Source organism: Microtus oregoni, unplaced genomic scaffold, assembly GCF_018167655.1.
Source record: "Microtus oregoni isolate MIOR12 unplaced genomic scaffold, Mior012 000027F_ref0000203, whole genome shotgun sequence".
Lineage (NCBI taxonomy): Eukaryota > Metazoa > Chordata > Mammalia > Rodentia > Cricetidae > Microtus > Microtus oregoni.
In genome coordinates, this window is record NW_024543086.1 from 2127058 (window position 1) to 2133126 (window position 6069).

A 6069-nucleotide genomic window follows, 5' to 3' on the forward strand; every position below is an offset into this window, starting at 1 on the left:
CTCATATGGAGCACAGCGAAAGCATCCAGCATAGAAGGTAAAATCTCTTTGATCTACTCATCACACTCAGTCCTTCATTTACCACATTTTATCCTTTTCGCTTTCCACAAAGCGACAAATTCTTCTGCGTGCCATGTACTCCATCTACATAGAATGCCTCCCATCTAGCGCCACCCGCCCCAGAATACCATGCTTCCCAACCGCATGTGTCATCTCTCTGTGGTCCTCATCACTAACCCTTAATTCCACCATTAATTACCTTATAAAATCACATTTTACTAGGGTCTTACCTACTTATCTATCTGAAACCTTAGAATATTGGCATTTAAATTTAAAGTTTAAAAACTTGAACGCAAACCTTAATCAATCATCACGATTGTATTATAATGCAGATAATTTCCTTATCTAGAAAATTTTATCACATATTTTTTCATGTCCTGTACATTTCAAAGCAATTCCCATTTACAATTGTATTTTCATCAAAGTTTACCTCTCATTAAATTTACCTGCTAGCTCCCAATAAATGCTGAAGGAACAGATTCCTCAAGGCAAAGGGCTTTCTATAGTAAAAGTCTCATTGCAAAGAAGGGTGCAATCAATGTCCAAAGATGGTGTTTAGAAAGAAAAAAAGCAATCTAAATCAAAGAGAATTAAGTTGCCAGTTAAAAGATCGGGTAAAAAAAAAGAAAGTTTATTCATAGTTTAAAAAAATAAAGAAGCACTCAAGAAAGAGAAATGCAGGCAAATACCGACAAATCAAACTATTGAACTATTGACTTCATTGTTATTACAAAATTAGAGAGCATATGTAAAAACTAAGAAGCTTTAAAGAAAAATGGTTGTGTTTCTTTTCTTCAAAGAAGGGGATTTTCCAAAGTAGCAAATAGTTACAAATCAGCAACTGCTAGATCTCTTTGTATCATGACCCTATTGTGTAAGATTCTCTAGTAGAGCATCCTTCTTGAGTCTAAGAGCCAAATTAAAGGGGCAGGAGTGAGAATCTGTGCACGGAGTAATAAACACAATAAACACATTTCAAAAGAAGCCCTGAGTAGCACAAAGGAATTGGCATCTCCAGCTAAGGACAATTGTGTTTGCCAATGTTTTAATAACATTCAACAATACCGAACACTTGGCAACAAGTGAGAATCAGTTTGCTGCTCCAATACTTCTTTGCTCTTCAATAGGAGAGTGAAAGATGAACTTTTGAGTCTCCTTGGCACAAATAATAAAGCATAATCATGAATACTTGTAAAATATCAAAATAAGGTGTTATACTTTAAAATGTGATAATATAATCTTTTGAATTATAGTCCATTCAAGTAGGAGACAAGCATTTGAGAGTAATGAAGTTTCAGATAGTAGTTATTAATCAAAGAAACTTGTTATAACCCCAAATAATTAGTCTTCATTTACTATGAGGCCTTGTTAAGAGTTGTATTTTAAAAAATAATATGCAGGCCGGGCGATGGTGGTGCACGCCTTTAATCCCAGCACTCGGGAGGCAGAGGAAGGCGGATCTCTGGAAGTTCGAGGCCAGCCTGGTCTACAAGAGCTAGTTCCGGGACAGGCACCAAAAGCTACAGAGAAACCCTGTCTTGAAAAACCAAAAAAATAAAATAAAATAAAAAAATAAAAAAATGATATGCAAAATTTAACAGTAAAATCAGACTTAAAGGATAATATTTAAATTAGATTATATATATTTTTAATGTCACTTGAGACGGCCAGTTTAGCAATATGCCCAACTCATTGATTATATATGATGAAGCAACTAAATGAACAGTAAACAAAAGTATAAAACCATGAAAAATAAGAACAAGAAAATTTTTAAATATAATTTTGGGAAGAAACTATTATCACGCTATCAAGTGGCTTCTACAAAGTTACAAAGTATAAAACACAGACATACATATGTACAAGGCTTGATGTATACAAACTATATACACACCTCTACATGACAGCAAAGAGTAACTTCTCTTTGGCTGTCCATGAGCATCAGTATGCAAAAATTAAACTTTTCCGAAAATATTCTCTCAAAACGAAAAGATAAATGGATCATGTGTCCTACATTAATGAGATCCCTGAAATTTAAAGTGAACAACATTCCATTATGGAATCTGTGGTTTCAGAAAGGAAACCAGCCTAGGTATGGAATGGAAAGTTTTAAATATCGCCAATTGTGGAATGAGGTGGTGCAGGCCATTAACCCCAGCACCCAGGAGGCAGAGACAGGTGGATCTCTGATTCCCAGGCCAGCCAGTACTACATCGTGAGACGCTCTTTCAAAAATAAAAATTTAAGAACTCACTACAAACCATATGGATAGAAAGTCTTCTGATATATAAAAATATTTTCATTTGTAAGTAGAGACATAGTGAAAACATTCACCATAAGATTCCAAAAGCATCAATATGGGGACAAAAATAGATAGACTAAGAGAAGGAGTTCTAAACTTCATGTCTTTGGAAAGGGAGGGGGAAAGGAGTGGGGGGAGGGGGAGAAGGGTGGGAGGAGGGGGAGGGAAATGGGAGGCTGGGAGGAGGTGGAAATTTTTTTTTCCTTTTCTCAATAAAAAAAAATAAAAATTAAAAAAAAATCTGAAAGGGGCATTACTGCTAATAAATAGTTAAAACAGGAAAATAAAATTTAAAAGTATATGTGTAAAATTAAAAATTGTGTAATTTCTTTATATGAAAAAAATGGAAAATCTCAGTGAGATACAGAACTTTAAAAACTCACCAAGCATTAAAGGAAAGGTGAGTGTTTGCTTTGCAAGCAGCTATAAATCGCTTCTCATGGAGAAAACACTGCCAAGTCTGATACTCTTTGCTGTATAAATACAACATATACTAAATATAGTGCGCATGCAGCCAAATGCACATAAACTTTTGTGTGGAAGAATGGAATGTGCTTTTATCTTGTGCTAAGGAAAATACAGTTTCCACACAGTGGAGAATAAAATGACCAACCCTTAGCTGTAAAGAGATAAAAATGGTGGAGCTTTTCTTGCTTTCCCTCAAGTTTATTTACTTACGTATTTACAATCCTACCCAACAGACATTTTGTTCTAAGAAATATATATAACATGTTCTAAGAAATATACATAAAATGTTCAGGTATAATCAAATGGGAAACAAATAGCAAAGATAAGCAATAGATTCCAGACAAAACACTAAAAGAGTTTTAAAACTACAAATCAACCATAGAGAAGATAACATTTTCAAGATGTGTGTGATTTCTGTACTCACTGAGGTTGCAGTAGACAATCGCGATAATGAAATAGCCACAGATATGAAATATAAGATGCTGGGAAAACAGATGGATTATCAGCACAAACCAAGGGGAAAACATAAAGATCAGAAGACCGATATTTGAAAAACTGATCAGCCATTTATTGGTTGAAGTCAAAAGACTTCGGGGTCATATCTTGAATTATCTCCAGGGGACCATATTTAAGAACATTGCTGTTATCTGGTATCTGTGGAGTCCTTATGTTCTTGTAAAAACATGTGCCCCTTGTTTAGGGAAACTCAGAGCCTTGCATGCTGCATGCACCAAGATCTAAAATGCACAGTTATAACACAACATGGAAGAGAAGACAAAATTACAGGACAAATGATCATTTAACCCACATACTGGGAGGAGAAACTAGACCATCAAGTGCTCGTTTGTTTGGGGAGTTCTGAGGACTTTGTGTGTGTGGTGGGGGGCAGGTATTAAAGATAGTTGCTTCACGACCCAGGCTGGTCTCAACCTCACAGTTCTACTCCAGCCTCAGTCCCCAGGTGCTGTAATGAGAAGCACATGCTACCACATCCAAACAGCATACGTAATTCTCAGGTCCCTTCTTCCCTCAGCCCACTGTCATCTAGAAGGTCTATTATAAGTAAAGAAACACACAGTGGGGCTGGAAAGGTGGCTCCATGTTTAAAAGAATACGCTATTCTAGCAGAGGACCTGAGTTTGACTCCCAAAACCCAAATCAGTGGTAACTCCAGTTCTAGAAGAGCTACAGTCTCTAGTCTCCTCCTGCACTGAATTCAAATGTGCACAGACCCACACACATATAATTACAAATATGTCTTTTTAAAAATAAATAATATGAAAACCAGAATAAGTCATTAAATATTCAAAGTGCTCATACAGGTTAATAATAAAACTCTCAATATATTAATATATCTGTAAAAGGGATAATAAGTATATATAATTCACATAAGTGAAAATATTCATTTTCTTCCATGCTAAGTCATTGGGAATTATAACAGAATTAATGGACAGTTTTCAAACAAAATAAGAATATGCCACTGCATTAAATATTCAGTGTAAAGTCAGGCATAGTGATGCACACCTGTAATCTCAAAATTTGGGAGTTATAAACAGACAGGTCAGAAGTTCACGGCTATTCTGAATTTAGACTGAGTTTAAGGATACTCCGGGTTACATGAGACTTACGTCAAAAAAAAAATGTATTCACCGTAGGATGCAATCCAACTTTAGTAATATTTAAATGATCTTAAAGTATAATACATATAAACTACTAAAAATGTAGTTAAATTTATTACAAAAATGTGGTTTCATTAATGCCTTGTTGCTGTTGCAAAATCCCTGACAAAAGCAACATACAGGAGGGGCTGACATCAGATCACACTTCCAAGGTACTAGAACACATGGCAAGGGTGTCAGTGTCAGCAGGTGGTCACACTGTGTCTTCGGGCAAGAAGCAGGGAGTGATGGTTGCTAGTGCTCAACCTGTATCACCACTTTTGGCTGTTTGCTTTATTTGTCCAGTCCAGGAGCCTCACCCATGGAATGATAATACAGTAAGATGGCTCTTCCCACATCAAATGACTCGATCGTGATAATACCTCACAGACTTATCTAAAGGGACTAACCTAATCTAGATAATCTCTCAACAGAGTGCTTGGAGGCTTATATTCTAGAAGATTCTAGATCCTCTCAAATTGACGATCAATATTAAGAATCTGGGAAATCATAGTCTCACGGGGAATAGATGCCTTAATCTTTAGTTTTTCTAACTTTCAGATTGGTTAAACAGTGAATGTCAAGGATCATGTTAAATAATAGGCTTATACTTTATTATTTAACCCTGAATATAACCCAGTAAAGTACACATTATTATGACAGTTGAAAGAAATATTTCTCTACAAAATTGAGAAATGCATGGAGGGAGATCCTATAGCTGAGAGTTAAGATCACAGATAACTTCTTCCATGCTAGGAGATTCCCTACTTTTTTCTGTCAAGATGGAGACATGCACATCTGTTCACTGATGGCAGAAGGGTGGAGACAGATGCACATCTGTATGTTGGTGGCAGAAGGATGGAGACAGATGTACATCTGTGTGCTGATACAGAAGGATGGGTACAGATGCACATCTGTGCACTAATGGCAGAAGGATGAAGACAGTTGCACATCTGTATGTTGGTGGCAGAAGGATGAAGACAGATGCACATCTGTATGCTGATGGCAGAAGAATGGAGACAGATGCACATCTGTGTACTGATAAAAGAAGAAGACAGATGCACATCTGTGTGCTGATGGCAGAAGGCACTGGTGTGTTCTGTCAGAAAGCTTGTAAAAATATTCATAGCTTCTGACCCAGCAAACTGATTTTCAAAATTCACCCTTCCAATAATATTTAGATAAAAAAGGTGGTTCTCAAAGACTTCTGCACAACAGTAGAACTTAGAAATGAAAAAAGTCTCACAATGCTACCTTATCATTGAAGGAGACATTAACTAGACAATGGTGTTTCAAGTTCACAAACTATCAAAAAGACATTCCAGAGATCTGTAGGATTTCTATCTTAATATGGCAAAACTTAATGACAAATGTGTAAAAGTGATGTATATGCAAGAGTCAACATTTCTATAGAAACTGAAAGATAAGCAAACTGATATATTTGAGTGGCGATGCTGTGGGCATTTTTGTCATTCTTATATTTATAGTATTTGTGAAGTAAAACTTTCCCAAAATAAGGATAAAATCTGCTCTTTCTATAGCACCGAGTCAACATGTTTTATAGCACAAATAATCTATAAGAAA